This window comes from Crocuta crocuta, unplaced genomic scaffold, assembly GCF_008692635.1.
Source record: "Crocuta crocuta isolate KB4526 unplaced genomic scaffold, BGI_CrCroc_1.0 scaffold36, whole genome shotgun sequence".
Lineage (NCBI taxonomy): Eukaryota > Metazoa > Chordata > Mammalia > Carnivora > Hyaenidae > Crocuta > Crocuta crocuta.
In genome coordinates, this window is record NW_027532203.1 from 18,010,636 (window position 1) to 18,031,428 (window position 20,793).

At 46.4% G+C, this 20,793-nt stretch overlaps 1 long non-coding RNA gene across 2 annotated transcripts; it reads right to left on the reverse strand.

Moving 5' to 3' along the window:
- Positions 1-12,144: 12,144 nt before the first annotated feature.
- On the reverse strand, positions 12,145-20,760 carry LOC144242668 (uncharacterized). Of its 2 annotated transcripts, XR_013338414.1 has the most exons (4): positions 18,921-20,760; positions 17,428-17,601; positions 15,449-15,519; positions 12,145-12,418 (listed from the first exon to the last, which is right to left on the reverse strand). It is a non-coding gene; the product is annotated as an uncharacterized LOC144242668 (long non-coding RNA). The 2 variants fall into 2 exon arrangements; XR_013338413.1 differs by lacking the exon at positions 17,428-17,601.
- Positions 20,761-20,793: the final 33 nt, after the last annotated feature.

A 20,793-nucleotide genomic window follows, 5' to 3' on the forward strand; every position in this document is an offset into this window, starting at 1 on the left:
TCATGGTAAAGCCTCCTCTGGGTTAAAGAATTAGTCACTCGCAGCCTAGCCTACGCCCCACACGGTGACGAGTTTTATGGGAGCAGCTGAGAAGGGACTGTGCTGCTTCCTGCTTGTAAGTGTGCACGGTCCTGTTGGAGAAAAGTATAACACTGTCCAAGTGAGGAACATGGACACAATCTCAAAATTGACATCCTGGCCTAGGAGGATTTAGGAAGTGTTTTAGTTTGGGCTGAATTTACAAAGTACCACCGACTGGGTGCTTACAGACAACAGACATGTATCTCTCACCGTTCTGGAGGCCAGAAGTCTGAGTTGGGTTCTGGTCAGGGCCTGCTTCCGGATTGCAGACAACTGACTTCATTGTAGCATGTGCTGAGAAGAGAGAGCTCTGGCCTCTTCATCTCCTTATAAAGACCCTAATCCCATTTTTGAAGGCTCCACCCTCATGACCTAATTGCTACCCAAAGGCCCAACCTCCCAATATGATCACATTGGGGGTTAGGTTTCAACATAGGAATTCTGGGGGGACACAAGCATTTAGTATGTAGCAGGAGGTCTGCAAAGTTTTCTCCGTGAGGTCTCCTGCCCTAGGGTCCCAATCTTCATTCAGAGTTAGCTATGACCCAGGGCCACTTAGGATCCCAGGGCAGATTGGGGCTAACTGAATAAAGTGATAAGTCAGCCAACTGCTTTATCACTAACAGAATGAATTTTGTAAAGTTCAAGTCTAAATGCCTACTTAGCAAATGTGGTGGTTTTTTATCAAAATTATTTAGTAAGCCGTACTGAGATGCATTCAGTGTATACTTGATCATGGGTTTGTTTGCATTTAATGGGTAAATGAAACAAATTATGGATACCAAAGTCTACTATTATGATAAAGCTATCAACAACAAGTAAACCCAAAAACTGACATATAAACTAGTGATTGAAAATAAAGAGTATATATATTTTTTAAGTTTTTATTTAAATTCCAATTAGTTAATATACAATGTAATTGTAGTTTCAGTTGTACAATATAGTGATTCAAGACTTCCATAGGGCAACCAGTGCTCATCATGACAAGTGCACTTTTTAATCCCCATCACCTGTTAAACCCATCCCCCAACCCACCTCCCCTGTGGTGACCATTTGTTTGTTCTCTGAAGTTAAGAGTTTGTTTCTTGGTTTGCCTCTCTCTGTCTCTGTCTTTCCCTCTGCTCATCTGTTTTGTTTTGTTTTTATTTCCATATATGAGTGAAATCATATGGTATTTCTGACTTATTTTTCTGACTTACATTATACCCTCCAACTCCATTCATGTCATTGCAAATGGCGAGATTTCATTCTTCTTTATGGCTGAGTAATATTCCATTGTGTGTGTGTGTGTATATACACATACATACACATACCACATCTTGATCCACTCATCTGTTAATGGACACTGGCCTGGTTCCATATCTTGGCTATTGTAAATAACGCTGCTATAAACTTTGGTGTGCACTAAAGTGCTTATATTTTTAAATAAACTAGGCTTAGTCAATTAGGTGGAAAACTACAACCTATTACCAAGTTGGCTACAACAGAAGTATTTTATAATTTAATTATTTTTGAGACAGAGACAGAACATGAGTAGGGGAGGGTCAGAGAGAGAGAGGGAGACACAGAATCTGAAGCAAGCTCCAGGCTCTGAGCTGGCTGTCAGCACAGAGCCCGACATGGAGCTTGAACCCACGAACCGCGAGATCATGACCTGAGCCTAAGTGGGACGCTTAACCGACAGCCACCCAGGTGCCCCGTACAATGGAAGTATTTTAAAAGGTGCCTCACAAGGCAGTGTGGAGAGCTGAGCCATGTTTCTGGCAGGAAGACACAGAAGTAGAATGGACGGCTATTCAGAAACAGCCTCTGCCTGTGCTTTCTGGGGAGGGACAGTGCTGGGAAAGGAAAGAGGCAGCTACAGCCCTCAGGCTCAGGCTGGGCGGCAGGGATGCTTCTTCGCTCCCGGAAACCTGCTCACCTGAGAACTCTCCCGAGGGATGGGCGACGGCCCCTATAATTTGCAGCAGTCATAATTTGCAGCAGTTGAGTTCTCAGGGAAACCATGGAGGAGGTCGATTCCTCCGAAACCAGCACTGGTGACAGAAGGCCCGTGCTGCTGCCCCACACAACGTGTCACCGAACAGCAGCTAAAACGTGAGCATCCAAGAGTCCCAGAGCCTCATCTAACTCACCCTGAAGGTTCTGATGACACTACCAGGTGACATTTACTGTAGAGCACTCTTACATATATTCTCTTACTGAATCACCCATCGCCAGAGAATGACTTACCACACTTTATGGAAAGAAGGATACCTTACAATTTACGGTGGTCGTTCTCAACCTTAGCTACATACTTGAAACAAATGGGGGGCGGGGGGGTTAAAAATCTGTGATGACCACGCTGCACCCCGGGCCAACCAGAATCCAGGGGCTAGGAGCCAGGCAGAGTGGTGGCCGCGTGGAGAGCTGCTTCCTGCTCTAATGTGTGTCTGGACCTTGGCCCATGTGAGGGGTGGGAAGGGTCTCTGGCCTCGGACATGCTGTGCATCACTGCCCCGGAGCAGCTGGCCCCGTAGAGGGGGGGACACAGAACCTGAGGCTGAGGCAAGAGGGAAGCAGCTTTGAAGGGCTGTTTGGTGAGCGGAGACTTAATGAAGCGGGAACTCAGCCTGCTGTCCAGCTGCCCCAAATTATCTGAAATTAGAAAAGAACACACGATTATGGCAAGTGCTGTATTTTATTTTAGGTCCGGCAAACCCAAAACCATGGGTAGAAGGAGAAAAAGTAGAGGCCCCATTCGGAGCATACCTCCTCCAAGAATTCAGGAGATTTCTCAGTTGTCTCCCTGTCGAGGACCATTTCACAATTCGGAGCAGCTGTTTTTCCTTTATAAGCTGCCTTCATTGTTTACCAAATGGCTGTGCCTGTTTTGGTCTATTCCTGTACTTTTGATTCTGTTCTTTTAGTAATTATGCATTTAAGTTTCACTACCATACTGATCNAGATTGGGAGGGGGGTGGCAGAGAGAGGGGGAGAGAGGATCCGAAGCAGGCTCTGTGCTGACAGCAAAGAACCGCATGCAGGGCTCCAACTTACAAACTGTGAGTTCATGACCTGAGCTGAAGTCAATGCTCCACCAGCTGAGCCCCCCAGGTACCCCCCTGCCATACTGTTTTATTTATTGAGGGTTTGTAATGCATTTTAATATCAGGTCAAACCCTCTTGTGCTGCTTTTGTTTTTAAGAATGGGAGAAAAAAGTTTAATCCACGTCACAAGTTTATCTAATGTAGATTTCATCTTTCATGTCCACGGTTTGCAAAGTCCTTCTCTCCTTGCCCCTGGTCCCTATTCTCGTTTCTTCACCTTTGATGAAACTTTCTTTCAAATTAAATCTCATAAGCAGATGAAGAGGTGGAATGGGGGTGGGGCCCTGCCTGCATTGCCATAGAAACGTATATTTTGAAGAAGGGTCTAAAAATCACTGATTTCTGTACTTACGTTGCATGATCATCTGCCAAAAACAGCAAGCAGTTCTACTGAACCACTGTAATTAGTATCATTTTCATATTGACAACTCATTAAAATTTCTTGCTCTTCTCACTGTGTAAACACTCCAATCTATTGACTATTAATAGTATTCTCTTAGCTGATGTCTCTGTCTCTCTTGCGCGCACACACACACACACACGCACACACACACACACACAGAGGCACACACAGACACGCATCTCAGGGGACAGACCCAGAGCTTGCCCCATACTCCTCAGGAACAGTGCTTAGCATGGCATGATTTCAGGGCAATGGGCCCTGTTAAGTCATTCTTCATCTCCTTATTAATGATTCTCGTTTCTTTTACAAGAGAAAAATCTTTTCATGACATAGAGGAAACTGGCAAGCATTCCTGTGAATAAGCTTTACTTCAAGCACCTCTGATTTTTTTTCTTTTTGGGACAGCTACCAAGCAAAAAGAGGAGAAAACCACAGTATCAAGGTCATAGAGAGGGGAGGGTGGGTATCCAGAAGACCCCCAGGACTTCACAGCTTTGTTGTGATCTCTCCTCATTATTTTTCTACCTGCATGTGTACAGAGAGAGCTATGGGGCCAGAAAGGTAGGCGGCAGCCTATAATTATGAAACTTTCATTCTTCCTTGTGGGTAAACTGGCCTGTTGGGTTATCATTCTACTGTGTACAAGGTGCTGTGGAGAGTACAGAGATTTAAAACGTCAGGGTTTTTGTGATTTCTTGGAGAAATAGGCAACAACGTCATGGAAATACAAGTGAATGACAAATTTGCTGGAAGATAACACAGGTGAAAATCTGCATGACCTTAGGAATGATGATGACTTCTCAGCTACAACATCGAAGGCATAATCTATGAAAGAAATAGCGGATAAGCTGCACTTAATTAAAATGAAAACCCCTGCTCTGCAAAAGACACTGTAAAGAAAAGGAAAAGACGAGACACAGACAGGGATCAAATATTTGCAGAAGACATCTCTGATTAAAGATCCTTACTCTAGGGGCGCCTGTGTGGCACAAGTCAGTTAAGTGTCCGACTTTGGCCCAGGTCATGATCTCACAGTTTGTGGGTTCGAGCCCCGCATTGGGCTCTGTGCTGACAGCTAGTTCAGAATCTAGAGCCTGTTTTCAGATTCTGTGTCTCCCTTTCTCTCTGACCCTCCTCTGCTCGTGCTGTTTCTCTCTCTCAGAAATAAATAAAAAACATTTTTAAAAAAGTAAAAAAAAAAAGATAGTTACTCTATATACAAAGACCTTTTAAAACTCAACAATAGGAAAGCAACTCGATTTAAAAATGGGCGAAAGGCCTAAACAGACACCTCATCAAAGAAGACATACAGATGGCAAATAAACATATGAAAATATACTCCAGGTCATATGTTGTTATGGAACTGCGAATTAAAACAGCCTATTAGAGAAAGCAGGAAACAACCTCCTTGACCTCCACCGCAGCAACTTCTTACTTGACACATCCCCAAAAGCAAGGGAATGAAGAGCANAGAACTTAACTGAGGACCAATGGGGGGGAAGAAGGGGGGAGATGGTGGGGGAAAGGGAGAGAGGCAAACCATGAGAGACTCTTGAATGCTGAGAAACAAACTGAGGACTGATGGATGTGGGGTGGGGGAAGATGGGCATAGAGGAAGGCACTTGTGGGGATGAGCACTGGGTGTTATATGGAAACCAACTTGACAATAAACTATTTGTAATAAAAAAAAAAAAACACCCAGCCTATTAGAAGGGCCCAAACCCAAAACACTAACGAACACCAAATGGTGGCAAGGATGTGGAGCAAGAGGAACTGTCATTTGTTGCTGGCACAGCTGCTCTGGAAGACGGTTTGGCAACTTCTTACAAAATTAAACATCCTCTTACCATATGATCCAGGAATCATGCTTCTTGGTATTTACCCAGAGGAGCTGAAAACTTGTGTCCACACAAAACCCTGCACACAGCTGTTTATAGTGGCATTAGTTATAATTGCCAAAACTTGGAATCAATAACGATGTGTAAGGATAAACTGTGTACATCCAGACAATGGGATGTTACTCAGCACTGACAAGAAATGAGTTACCAAGCCATGAAAAGATAATGGAGGAACCTTAGGTGCATGTTACTATGAAAAGCCTACATACTGTGTGGTTCCAGCTATATGATGTTCTGGAAAAGGCAAAAGAATGGAGACAGTAAAAAGATGGGGGGTTGGTAAGGAGAGGGGTGAGGGAGGAGAGATAAACAGGCAGAGCACGGGAATTTTAGGGCAAAGAGACTACTCTGTATGATACTCTAAGGGTGGATACATGTCATTATACATTTGTCCCAAGCCATCTGATGTACACTAGCCTATGTACTGTGACATGAGCTATGGGCTGGATGAGAATGATGTGCCTCTGCAAGTTCACCGACCAGGGCCCACTTCCTGCTCTGGTAGGGGCTGTTGATGGTGGGGGAAAGCTGTACATGTGGGGAGGGGGTGGACAGAGGGTCCATGGGACTCTGTATTTTCTGCTCAGTTTAGCTGTGAGCCTAAAACTGCTCTGAAAAATACAGTTGTGTTTGTTGTTGTGTTTTAAAGGCAGTGTACACAAACACTGTGAACTTCATTGGCTTAAGAAAACTGCATGGAGATACCAATTATCAATAGTTGCCTCAAAACAAAGGAATTCTTGCTTTAGAAAACATGAGTCCCAGACCTAAATGTAATACCTGAAATTGTGAAACTGACAGAAGAAAACAGGGAGAGCATCTTTATGGTCTTGTTAGGCAGAGATTTCTTTTTTTTTTTTTTTTTGATNCCCCCCTTCTTCTCCCCCATAGTCCTCCATTAAGTTCCTCCTAATCCTCCTATACGTGCAAATGTGATATTTGTCCTTCTCTGCCTGACTTATTTCACTCAGCATAACACCCTCAAGGTCCATCCATGTTGCTACACACGGCCAGATTTCATTTTTTCTCATTTAGGCAGAGATTTCTTAGTCAACACCATAAACCCTGGTGAGCAAAAAAAGATACATTGAACTTCATTAAAATAAAGTTCTTGGTTTTTTTGTTTTGAAACACACTGTTGAAAAAATGAAAAGATGAGTTACGGACAGGAAGAAGATATTTGCAAAAAACACATCTGTATCTGGAAAAAACATACAATATATATGTATGTGTAAAACATTTAATCAAGAATGAGAAAACAAACAACCCAATTATTAAATGGGCAAAATATCTGAACAGAAATTTCACCAAAGAATAGACATGGATGGCAAATAATGTACACATTAGCACAGCTGTAGAAGGTGAATAAATCAATGGGGGAAGACAGATGGCCCATGGAGAATTCCAAATAATTTCTACCTTCTACATTACCTCTGTGGTCTTCTTGCCAAAAACCAATGAGCTCAGTCCAATGGCAAGAAAAACAGCAGATGAACCCCACTGAACCCCATTCCACAAAATGCCTGACCAGTACTCCTCAAAACTGCCATCACAAACAAGGAAAGTCCGAGAAACTGTCACAGCCCAGAGGAGCCTAAGGACACATGACAATTAAATGTAATGTGGCATTCGGGATGGGATCCTAGAGCAGAAAAGGGACTTTAGGTAAAAGGTAAGGACACATTATTAAATGCTAGACTCAGGGGTGCCTGGGTGGCTCAGTTAGTTAAGCGTCTGACTTCGGCTCAGGTTATGATCTCACGGTTCGTGGGTTCGAGCCCCACGTCAGGCTCTGTGCTGACAACTCAGAGCCTGGAGTCTGCTCTCGATTCTGTGTTCCCTCTCTCTCTGACCCTCCCCTGCTCACGATCTCTCTCTCTCTCTCTCTGAAATAAATAAAAATAAAACCATTAAAACAATTAAAAAAATAAATGCTAGACTCTAGTTAATAACGCCGTATCAATATTGGTTCATTAATTATGACAAATGTACCACACTAATGTAATCTGTTCACAATAGGGGAAACTGAGTGTGGGCCATATAGGAACTCTGTACTACCTTTACAATGTTCCTTTAAATCGAAAGCTATTCTAAAAATAGTTTATTTTTAAAATGCGATTTATAATAACATCAAAAAACCAAAATACTTAGGAAGAAATTTAACAAAAGACATGGGAAGCCTTTATGGTGAAAAGTACAGAACAGAGCTGAAACTCAAGATATGAATAAATGGAGATGTATTCTATGTTCATAAACTGGAAAACTTAATTTGGTCCAGACGTCATGTTGTTAAAATGATATCCCAATTATAATTCCATTAGACTTTTTGCAGAAATTGATAAGCTTATTCTTAAATGTACCTGAAATTGCAAAAGGACCTAGAATAAGAAAAACAGTCTTAAAGATTGACGTTGGAGAATTTATGCTGCCAGATTTCAAGACATATTATAAAATTATAATAGATAAGCCAATATGGTATTGGCATATGGGTAACTAAATAGATAATGGAATAGAATATTAAATCTGGAAGTAACCCCATAGAGTATAACTTGATTTTTAACAAAAGTGCTAAATGAGTTTAACAGGCAAAAGGAATGTCTTTTCTGTACATGGTGTTGGAATACTGAATGTCCTTATGGAGCAGAAGTGGACCTTGACCTCTGCCTCATACCATACACAGAAATGAATTTGAAATAGACCATAAATTTAAGTGCAAAAGGTAAACCTGTAAAGCTTCTATAGAAAACATTCTTAGAACATTTTCTAAGTCTCTAATCATAACCAAAAAAATGGATAGATTTTACTTCATTAAAAATTAAAAATTTCTACTAATCAAAAAACCACATTAAGGATTGAAAACACAGACCGAATTCTAGGCAGAAAGACTTATAAGCCACTTATATCTGACAAAGAACATGTACCCAGAATATATTTTGAAAGCCTCCTACAAATCAATAATAAAAGACAACAGCATTATGAAAAGAACCAACGACCTTTGCATGTTCTTCATAAAGGAAGGTATAAAAAAGGCTAATAAGCAGATGAAAAAGTTATTCATTTTCTTCCTCTTCCTCCTACTCCTACACCTTCTTTAGCCACAAGTTATCAGATAAGTGTGGGTGGTGAGGCNCATTCACTCTGTGTTAGAGTTCTCCAGAGAAACAAAACCAATAGGGTGTGTGTGTGTGTGTGCATATATATAGAGAGAGTGTGTTTAAGGAATAGACGCTCAAGATTGTGGGGGGTGGTGAGTTCTATGTCTGCAGGGCAGGCCGGCAGGCTGGAGACCCAGGGAAGAGATGATGTTGCAGTTATAGTCTAAAGGCAGTCCAAAAGCAGAATTTTCTCTTCCTCAGGGAAGCTGGATCTTTTTTCTCCTAGGACCTTCAACTGATTGAGTGAGGCCCACCCACATCATGAAGAGTAATCTGCTTTATTCAAATGTTAATCTCATCTAAAAAAAATACCTTCACTGAAATACGTAGAATACTGTTCAACCAAATCCTGGGAATTGGCGCTAGCCAACTTGACACATAAAACTGACCGTCACATTCAGCAAAGAGCAACTGACCATAACTTCCCTAGGTGTGCCCATTGGTGATACAGCAAGGAAGGAGCTATCTCACAGTCTGTGAGATACAGTCACAGTCTGCTACACACACACACAGGAAGAGGCAATGAACTCACCCTGCAGGTCGGCATGAAGGAGTGGAGTGTGGGCGAGCTTTTCAGGGGTCATGACAACTGAACTGAGTCTTGAAGTTTTATTGCTGTATTCTGAGCTCCTAGAACAGTGCTCGGCACATAGCAGGTGCTCAATAAATATTTGTGAATGAGGTCGGGAGCTGTAGAAAGTGAAGCAGAGTAGGACAGTGATAATCTTTGCCTGGCTAAGGAGTTGAATGCTATGGAGAGTACCTGATGGTTTTTAAAAAAAAAAAAAAAAAAAAAAGCTTATCTATTTTGAGAGAGAATTGGGGGGAGGGGTGGAAAGAATCCCAAGCACTGACAGTGCAGAGCCTGATGCGGGGCCCGAATTCACAAACCGCGAGATCGTGATCTGAGCTGAAATCACGAGTCAGACGCTTAACCAACTGAGCCACCCTGGCGCCCCTAATGGGTTTTAAACAATATGTGAGATCAGCGTTGAGGAGAGTCTGGTGGCAGCGTGGAGAACAGACTCTAGAGGCCGGCGGCGAGGTTGGAAGAACAGCCCAGAGGCTACTGTATTAGACCAGGCACAAGATGAATAGGCAGCTGACTAAGGCATTGACAAGCCTAACTGGTGAGGGATGGAGAAGAGAGAGCTTTAGCGGACAAAGCTAAATGCTAGAGAGGCTGCAGGCATAGACCCCGCACAGGAAGGACCCTCACACACCCATATTTTACAGCTGAGGAGTCTGAGACCCAGAGAGGGGGTGCAACTTGCCCAAGGCCACACAGCATGCGAACAGAATGTATTAGGCCAGAGTCTCTGGTCAGGTGCTCCTTCCATGCCAGATGGCCTGTGTCCTGCTCTCTCTTGCTCTCCTAGCCAGCCTCGGCCTCAGGAAAGTTTCCAATGCCCTCTGGGCCTCTGTAGTGGGAGGTGAGCCCGCGGGCCCCCTGGCTCAGCACTGCCTCTGCGTGGGGAAAAGGCGTTGATGCTGCTGATGGGCTGGAGAGTCGGGGCCTGGGGCTGGGGGCAGGGTCACCTGAGGCTGCTTCTGGGCAAAGTCCTTTTCCTGGAGCAGCTGCCTGCTATGCGTGGCTGAGGCTGACCCTGAGCGGTTGTTATTTTAGGTAATCCACATTGGAGGGAGGAAGTGACTGAGGAAAATGTGAAAATGAGTAGCTATTGCAAGATGTGTGTGATAAATGAAACAGGGAACATAAAGACAGACGAAGAGGCACATCTGTTATTTTTGCTCCTTTTTATAGCAACCTGTAAGGCAGACTTTTCACACTAAGTAGGAACCCCTGAGTTCCCGAGCAGTTTCCCGGCCCCAGCGCTCATTAGCCCTGATGGGAGCAGTGGAGGAGGGCGCCTACCGCTGGGGCCCGGAGAACCCGCGTGAGTCCCCAGAGCGGTACCCCAGCTCCACGCCCTCCCGGCGGGGCAGGAGCTAAGGTTTTGTGCAGGAGGCGGTTGGTGGCTTCCCCTCCATCTATTGAAGGGCAGAGCGGCTACCTCCATCAGCCCCTGACCGCAGGGACGTGCTTGCCCAGACTGCTCCTTGTAAGCAACCAGGAAGGGGACATTTTCATAAGAATGTAGACACAGTCCCCTTAACCTAGGGAAGTACTGACATTCTTTCTCAAGCCATTTTGCCTCTTTTTAGAGGTGTGCCTGATGTCCTCGCGCCATTGTGAAGTCAGCACCGGGACTGGCACGAGTGAGGCTGGGGAGGGGAGGGGAGAGGGATGTTCCTCTGAGGCCCCCAACCGCGCAAACCCACGCGTCACCCGGCACCTGCCCCAGGGCCATTTTGCAAGTTCTGTTTGTTGGATTACGGCAGGAACTGCCCCAGCGTTGCCAGCGCGGCCAACGAAGGGCGCGACTTTGGTTCACTGTCCCGTCTTCCTGCAGGTGCCTTGTGCCAGCTCCAGGCCCCGCCCCTGTCCCGGCCGCAGACACTGCCTTGACCCTGACTGCACCACATTCTTCTGGTCCTCGAGGGTCCCACACACTCTTTGCATGGCCAGCCATTGACTCATTTGTGTCTGCAGCTATTATTAGGCACTACCGGATCCCACCCCTGCTGGTGAGGTTTTTATTAGCAGGTGCCGTAAGGTTGGCATTTGTGTGTGAATTCAGGAAACCTTCTGGCGAGGCTGAGACAAGTATGAAGATGACAGGGAATCCGGTAAAGAACCAGGCACCCCCGCCAGACAAGCGCCTGGATGGCCGTGGGCCGGAGGCCCGTGCAAAACGCCTCCCTGGTCTCAGCTCCCCTGGGTGACCAGGGCCGCACCTCCAGGTCATGCGCTGGCCCAGCCTCAGAACTGAGACTCTAGCCTTCACTGTGTCACTGACCCGCCGCGCGGCGCTGGGTGGGTCGTTTCGCCTCAGTGCGCCTCTCGGCATCAGTCTGTGAAATAGAAATAATGAGCGTTGCCTCACAGGGCCCAACAAAAAGAATAAAAATGAAAATGCAGTGACCGTCACATGGGCCACCACGCACGCAGTGCCCGGCATGCTGCAGTACTGTGGTCTGACCCACCGGCCAGGGCTTGGGTAGGTATTAGACGGATTCGGTCTCTTGCTCGGACTCACAAAACTAGTGAGCAGAGGAGCTAAGATCTAGATCTTGGTAAGTCTGGCTCCAAAAGTCACACTATTGCCACTGTGCCCAGAGGGCAAAAGAGCCTCAACATATTACTACCACCACCACCACCACCTGCTCCCCCCCCCGCCCCCCGGGGTTCTGAGAGGCCGGGGAAGTGACTGGACGGGGCGCATTAGACCCGGGGGAGCACGAGGCGGGTTCTGGGGACCGGCGCTGTTCTCCTGTCCTTTTCCTTAGCGGTAGTGACACGGGCGTCTTCACTTCGCGATAATCCGTGGAGCTGTACACCATGATTGCGTGCTTTTCTGTACATATGTTATACTTCTTAAAAAGGTTAAAAAGAAAATAGGAACTTTGTAGCATATAGTTATTGAGAACAAATGTATTTTTAAAGTTCATACACTCTATTACTTATGCAGCTCTAATCTGCATCTATTCAAATGACATTGAAAGTTAGGTTGAAGAATCTGAAGATATTCCCGAAAAATTCTCAAGAGTCTGGGCCAAACGTATAGATGCCAGAAGTGAAACTCTGGGACTTGTCGACCCCTCTGTGTGGCCGGCTAGTTCCTGACACGAAATCCACCATTGATCCTGGGCCCTCCTTCCCTGGGTCTTCAAAGACTTTTTTGAACGGAGTCCACTGTCCCAGCCTTGGATCGCTCGCCTCTGAATAGCTATTATGTCACAGGGGAAAAAAAAGTGTATATTAAGCTTTGTTATTTGGGGGACTTCTGTACCCGACTGTAACGCCTACTCCTCCCCACCCTGCCACGTGAAAGACACGATGACTTTCCTTGTCCTCCTTGGACCACGTGGTTAACCATGGAGCTGAGGGGAGCCCATGCTTTGGCAGGTCCAAAATTGGGAAGCCAACACGTCACTCAGCACCCTGAAAGATGCCATTAACTGCTTCAAAATGGGGCTCTCCATGAAAGCTGAAGGGATAACCCAAAGTCGAGTGATTTTAGGGGATCCAGGGAGTCTCCCAGTGACCACTTTCATATACATGGTGCCTGAAATTCCATCTTTATTAGTTAACTCATAAGACTATACATCTATGAGAATTCCTACTTAAAGACAAAATGATTCTAGGTGGGGGGACCATATTATATTACCTCTCACATTAGCACCAAGTCATTTATCTTAGAGGTAGAAACTGAGTTAGAGATTGTAGAGATGGATGGGCCCTTGGGGGATCATTTAGCTCATTGGTTTCCAAACTGCTTGGGCAAAGCCCTTGTGCTGCCGTTAAGGCTGAGAACGGCAGGAGGGAAGGATGGACGGCACGGAGCACCGTTTTTGCTCTGAAGCCAGGTTTCGCTGCTGGAGAAAGTTTAAAAAACCACATCTCTCTTTTATTTTATAGGTTCAAAGTCCATGGTTAGGAATAATCCAGCCTGGATTCAGGTGGCTAGTTAGTGGTAGAACCAGACCTACAATTCAGGTTTCTGACCCTTAAGGCTGTGCTCTCCCACTGCCTCACACTTCCTTAGGTGAGTTTCAGATGTGTGTTAGGAGATGGGATAGTGAGGCCTGAGACAGTAAGTTTTGGTAGGAGGAGAGGGAACGGGGCGGATCCAGATCTGGTAGATGCTACAGAGTTTTGGGCAGCAGACAGTTCTGGGCACTCGGAGTAGTCAGCGCTACACTTGATCTCAGCCAGGCTGAGAAGCGATTGGGGTAGTCAGTGCTGAGGCGGGGAAGAGGGAGGCTACTGACAACCCTTGACACCTTCACAAACATGCTGTGACGCAACATTTGTGAAATCTCTATCTCAGGCCATTGTAAACAATGCTGTATATCTTAGAGTCGTATAGCTTTATAGTTGACAACATGCTTTTATACTTAATCTCCACAAACTCCTACGTTGAGGAATAGATATTATATTTTCCAGTTTGCATGTGAGGATGCCAGTGGGTTAGAGAAGGCAGGCGTCTTTCCTGAGCTCCTGGGGCTGTGACCTAAAGCATGTCTCTGCTGACTCCACACCCTGAGCTCCTTCCTGCCATCCTGTAGCACCCTCCCCCGGCCCCCACACTGGCAGCTACTTTCTCCAGCCTGTCACAGCCTTTGCGGCCAAACACCAAGGCATTCAGACATAAACATAATCTGTTTCCACACTTGTCATTTGGCTGACCTGTTGCCTGACTTCTTTCTTTTACTAATAGCTTGGTGATTATAGTCAGAGATGCTGGCATCAGTGAACCTGTAACGTNGACACAGGGCCATAGGCGATGCTCTTCATGGTTCCGAAACATTTCTGGGACATCATCAGGGCGCGTCTTCTCACTGTCTTGTCTGTCTGTCATCAACGCTACTCAATCGCAGTGGCAGCGCTCCATTAAAAGGAGGAAAGGAAACATAAATGGAAAAAAATGCTGCTCTTGATGGTACATATTGGAGGTTGACTCTCCAACATCATTCCGTCTCCATCTGCATAAGCAGCCACGTGGTTTCCGGCATTGACCCTGGCTCCTGGGGAGGGTGCTTAGTGAACTAAACCAACTCGGAGCATACCATGCCCTCGGCAGTGATTGTTTCAGGGACCTGGTGTAAGCCACTCAGCACATGGCATCCCTCTGGTGATTATTACTGGTCCTGGGCTGGAGGGCTTTCTCCTCTCTGTCTTTCCTGCTATCCTCCCAATTACTGATGGCACCTATCACGTGCCTATAGGCTTCTTAGGAAGAAGCCTATATTTGAGATGGCAGAGTAGAGGATGGGAAGAACCTGGGTTCTAAAAATATTGTTCACCCACTTGTGGATCCTGCCCACCTCCAGTTTTCCTGGTATGTGGGATAAATTTCTCTGTGGTTTGGTACTTGAGTCAAAAGATCTTAATGAACACAACGACCTCTAAGGCACAAGAATTTACTGTTTCCAGAAGTGAGATAGAGTCTCACCAAGCAACCCATCTCTGTGCTCAGTAGTCCCTGGTGACCAGGGGCATGTATTTCTGGAACAGATGGTCAGAGTGAGAGGGCACTGTATGCATGGAAACGTCATCCTAGGATCTCCCGCCTGTACTTCAAGAGTAATTGAGTCTGTGCAAACATATTGATGGCGGATGACGGATTAATATGTTATAATGTATTAGGCCTTTGTAGACATACTACCTGAACACGGGGGAATGGCTTCCACAGTGGCTCTTCAGTTCAGTGGGTAGGACTTTTTGCATGGGGCCCCTCAAATCACAAGGTGTGGACCCGGGGCAGCAAACTGTAGCCTGTGGACCAGCTCCGGTCACATGTATTAGTTTCTATATTGTTTATACTTTCACACTACAACAGCAGAGTTGTGTGAAAAGCAATTGCATGGCCCACGAAGCCTACAGAATTTATTGTCCAATCCCTTCAGAAAAAAGTGTCCTGACCCCTGGCGTACAGCATTGTCTACGTGGCCGTGAGTAATGGCGATCTGGGCAAACCTACGACGTTGCTGGACTATGACTGTCACATGAGTGACCCCACTTATGAACGATGATCTGTTTCCAGGGCGTTCAGGCAGAATACATCAATCCTGTTGGTTTTACAGTGAAAGTACTGACCTTGTTACAGGTACAAGAGATTTCCTTTAAAACAATCCTACTTCCACGAATTCCTATTTATAGTATCAGGTCTGTATTTCTCTAGAAAACCACTGCCCATGCGACTGCCCTGAAAACGTTTGAGGAAGTGGCCAAGGTCACCTGCGGGTTTCTTTACCTTGCTCTGAGTGCAGTTCTCATCAGACATCGCCTTCATTACAGGAACAGATGACCCTTCAGGTTAAGTTTCTTTCCATCAGGAGCACAAGGATAGAAATGAAAGCTATCAGAGCCTTTCCCGAAGGCGAGGTTTTCAAAGGGAGGAGAAGGAAAGTGTTTTTGTACCCAGGAACCTGTGGAGCAGAGGGAACCCCAGAATGTGGCAAAAAAAAAAAAAAAAAAGTGTTCTAGAGACCAGTTCTGTGACTGCGCGGTGTGTGGTGGACCGGTCCTGACCACGCCCATCTGGTTTCCATGACTACCAAATGAGTAGGATGCTGAAGCGCTTAGTACAGAGACCGCTTTCATAAGGCAGTAATCCTGTGCCACTACTCTCTGCCTGCCCCCCTGCGAGGGGGCAGAGAATTCCTTCTCCAGTGGTACAACAATGAGAGAAACTGTAGAGTGGCCTGCCCACAGGGGGCGTGTGCATGAGGCTGCAGCAGAGGGGAGGGGTCTGATGGTGGCCGGGCAAAGCGAGGCTGTCACATCCGTGCCTTTTCAGGCACTTCTCCCTCAAACTGCTCTCTACCAACTGAGAGGCTGTGTTTAACTAACATGCAAATCCGATCACATTATTCCCATACATGCAATAGTTCCACGGATAACATCCCAACTCCTCTGCTGTGGTTCCTGCCCGCTCACCCAGCCTCACCTCTCCAGCCACACTGAGCTGATGGGGCCGTGTCCCCCACTGCCAGGCTTTGTCTGCATCCCCCCCCCCCCAACCACCCCGGCCTACTCCTTGGCTAATCGTCCTTCCCTGCCACGATTCACATCACGCACCACCTCGTCTGGACCCCTTCCTTGCCATTCCTCCCCCCCCCGACCCTGCTGCCCCCAGTTGGGTTAGAGCCATACTTCTACTAGAGGTGCTCTCTTCTTCACTGCCACATACATTCCTTCAAGGGCACAGACTGTGAATTGCTGATTCTTATCTCCTTGGCATCACACAATACCACATTGTGGGCACTCCCACCACTAAAGCTTTTAGAATCTCGGACAGAGGTGAAATGACACATGCTTTGCTGTAGCCATGGCATTAGGATTGGGAATCTCCCCTGGTGTTTTAGAAATGGATGATCAGGGGCTCCTGGATGACTCAGCCAGTTAAGGGTCTGCTTCAACTCAGGTTTGTGATCTCTCTTGGTTTGTGAGTTCGAGGCCTGCGTCAGGCTCTGTGCTGACAGCTCAAAGCCTGGAGCCTGCTTTGATTCTCAGTCTCCCTTTCTCTCTGCCCCTCCTCATTCTGTCAAAAATCAAATAAACATTAAAAACAATTTAGAAACGGATGATCATAGTGGGGCACTCATCCTTTTTCATTTTTCAGGTACCCAAGGAATACTGAACATTTCTAAGCAGCTGTTCGTTTATAGGGCATTCTTTTGAAATTTTAACATTATACAGACCACCAATGTGTCAAGGAGCCTGCACTGGACTGGAAATGGAAAACATTCTCTCGGCTGAATTTGTCAGAGCTCCTCCTCAAAGGGCAGAACCTGAGCCCAGTGTTTCTACCCCAGGGCTTGGCCTTTAAGGTGAGCAAAGAAGATACCATGTCATCTAAGGGTATTCAGAGTGACCTCATTATAAGTAGGAGAGCTGTTTCTGGCTACCTGTGGGAGCGTGGCATCCCCGAGTGAGGAATGAATCTTCCTGCTCTGCGATCCTGGAACCATTGTGGATTAATAACAAGAAGCATGTCTCTACCTCTGGAAACAAACTGGGTAAATCCAGCCAGGTGCAGGACAGGAATACCCAGGAGGTGGTGCTAGGACCAAAGGAAGTTGTTTCTCAGGTTGGAGAAGCGAAGGCCAAAACGTGACTTCATCGCCTTGTCCAGGCTCATTTAATACGTGCTTTCAAAGACCCTCATCCTTTGTGAGGGAACTGAACAACAGGCTTAAATTTTAGTTCTATTATGTAATAACAACTTACTGAGAACAAGACGGATGGAGTGGAATCCAGTGTCCGCATTTGGAGCACGCCGTAGCGAGCCCTGGCTCTCTAGATGATGAGGTTATCCCTGGGCATTTCTGTTCAGTGGCTGCAAGACACCTTCGTCACAGACCAAGTTGTCCCCAAACCAGGAATCGGCCTCCTGGAGCCCGCCTTGTTAATGCAGATATAAAGAGGCACAAGAACAGCATGTACTTATCACAAACTCCTTGAACACATGGGTGGAATGTCACTTACATAATCTGGCAGGCTGCAGTTGTGCCGTTACGGTACACACCCCGGCTCCCTTAAACCGGTAGACATCTCTAAGGTCTTTTTAAAAAAGGAATCTTTCCATTTTCCATGGGAGACAATGCTCACAGCATGAGTAATGCCCATCAGTTATCAGTAATTTAGCAGACTGTGCCAGTGTTGACATTTGTTCTCGGCTTAATTGTGCGTGCGTGTGTGTTTTCAACAATGACGCAGCTGTCCCCGATCCTGGCAATTAGGACATAAAAATGGTGTTCGCGGAGTCTGGCAGGGTGAGCAGCAATCCATGTGTTTACTCTTTTGTTTGCAAGGCCTTCTGAGTGTTTGCTGCAATCCCACAATCGGACTACAAATTCGGCTTAAAATGGAACCTGGGTCCATATTAATAGCAACAACAGGGGCTGTAGACTTCCGAGTTTCAAGAGCTTTGGTCTCTGATTCCGCCGTATGGGCGTGTGTTTGTGTGTATGTTAAAGGCGCTTCCCGACTTGACATAAAGATGGTGGGATTTGAGACACCGTTAGGGTTAGAAGAGCCGCGTCGGCAGAGGCGCACGGGACGACTGCTGGTCAATTTGCTTGGTATCAAGCGACCCAAACACATTGCGCCTGGAATACTACCTGGACTACAGAGCTCTAGCTGTGGCCAAAGTCGGCAGCAGCCTTCATTGCTGGTTCCCGCAGGTGGCCTGGCCATTGAGAAGGGTCTGTACCCCGGGCTGAGCAGTTACTTTGTCTTGACCATTTTGACTCTTGGCTCAGTGTTTTATTTTGTTTTGTTGCTATTAGATTAGCTAGTTAATGTTACTGTCAGCTAGGGTGGGGCCCAATTCCTATTAGGTCATGGCAAGTTTGAATAAAATACCTATGGAAAAAAAAATAACCTGGCCCTTCAGGAAACTATTTGCCAACAATCACTAAAGTTGAACCTTCTGTGATCCAGCAATTTAATTCTGAATACTGATAGCCAGCAGACGGGCATGCATATCTTCATAAAAAGCATATACCGGGAAGTCCCTGGAGAGCCATCCAGCGGCCCATCAACAGTAGAAGGGATAAGTAAGCAGTGCTCAAGTCCAGGAATGACATTCTCTACAGAAATAAGATGGACCCAACTGTAAGTGCATCCATAAACTAAATGATAGCACACAAAGTACTCGCTTTCCAGCACCGCGAAACAAGAGACCACAAACTTAGTGGCTGAAAACAACATACACTTACCAGCTCACAGCTGTGTGGGTCTGAAATCTGGGTTCTTGACAGACGACCTCACATGCCGGGGCTCAGGACCGTCTTCCTAGTTTTCAGTTTGTTGGCAGAATTCAGGGTCTTTTTTGTGGTTGGAGGTCCGATGGTCCTCATTTCCTTTTGGCCTGTTAGCCAGGAGCCATTCTCAGCTCTCAGAGGCCGCCTGTATCTCTTGCCATGCGGACTCCTCCGTCCTCAAAGCCAACAACAATGAAGAACTTCCCTCGCGTCCATCTGTCTCATACTTCAAAGCTCTTTCGCCAGGAAGAGCTTAGTCCCTTTTAAGAACTCATGTGATCAGGCCCACTGAGAATAGTCTCCCTATCTTAAAGCCCACTGATTTGGGCCTTAGACATCACAAGATCCCTTCACAGCAGCACCCAGATTCACATATGGTTGAATAATTGGGAGACAGTGTGAATAGGGGAGGATGAGGAATCTCGGGGGGCACCTCGAAATTCTGCCCACCACGCCCAACAACATGGAGGAGTCTTCCAACCAACTAGGAGCGAAAGAAGTCAGACACGAAAGAGTATATAATGTATGATTCTATTTGTATAAAATGCAAGATTAAGACGTACCGATCTTTGGGGTTAAAAGTCACAATAGTGGTGACTCTTGAGTACATCGTGACTGGAAAGGAGCAGAAGGCGAGGGTCTTGTGTGTGTGTGGAGGGGGTTATAATATTTTTGTTTCTTGATCTGTGTGCTGCTTACACGAGTGTGTTCGGCTTGTGAAATCTCAGCAAGCTGTGCATTTTTAGAATCGTTTAGATTTCTTATTTTAAAATAGATTCATTTTGTTTTTCCAAGGAAAAACCGTGCATTAAAAGACAACTATCAGAGCGGGTACCTGATGGGGGTGGGGAATGAGCAGAAGGAAGGAGATGGGAACGTCTTGCCTGGAGTGGCGATTGATGGTACCTCGTGAACTTCACAGGTGAGGTCCAACTAAGTGAAACGTTCGTGCTCTGGCAGCTTGCACGGGTGTGCAGGACGCTCTGCCTAATTTGTGTGGCCCAGCACGAAGCAAAGTGCAGAGCCTCCTAGTTCAAAAATTATGAAAAAGTTAAAGAAGGCGAGAGTGGAGCTTTAAGCCTTGGGTGTGAGCGGGGGAGGCCCGGGCCTGCCTTCCACGAAGACTGTATGGCAGAAAATGCCACATCTCCCATTCCAAAGTCTTCCTGCTGAGGAAGTTCCTTTGGGCAGCTAGAGCTTTGGTCCTTTGGATTGTAAAGTGGGTTAGCTAGAGGCCAGGAGGTGCTAAATCAATTAATATGTGCAAGAGCAAGCACTTATAAGACACCACATAAATACAGAGATGGTTATAATAATGGGCCCTCTAAATGTTTATGCGTTATTTCTTCAATTGGTTAAAAAGCCTACCTATGACCTCATAGCTATTCATCTGGTACATAAACTCTTTACCCGTAGCACAGGGTCCCCTTCCACCTTGTGAATTAACACGCATTCCAAGTTATTGATGAATCCCTCATCACCAGCTCTACCCCAGTGGTCCTTGGTCTTTCCGGCTGAAGAACGAAGTACAAAAGGGTAAGGCCAGAGCCTGGGAGTCTGCACACTCTCTCATCAAAGTTCTGTTTGTTGGCTGCGTTTAGAGTCAGGCTAGTCGGGAGGGAGCCGAGTACTTGCCCTGACTCCAGAACCTCCGCAGCAGCTGGAAGGCCCGGGGAAGGGGAAGGGGCGCCCTGAAATCGTCAGCGCCGCCGGCACGTGACACCCCAGGCCTCGAGAGACTGCGGTGTCAGGATGGCAGGGCTGTCGCCCAGCCCGTAGGGCGGGGGATTAGGAAACGAGGAGCGCATTTAGGGGCTTGGATTTCTGA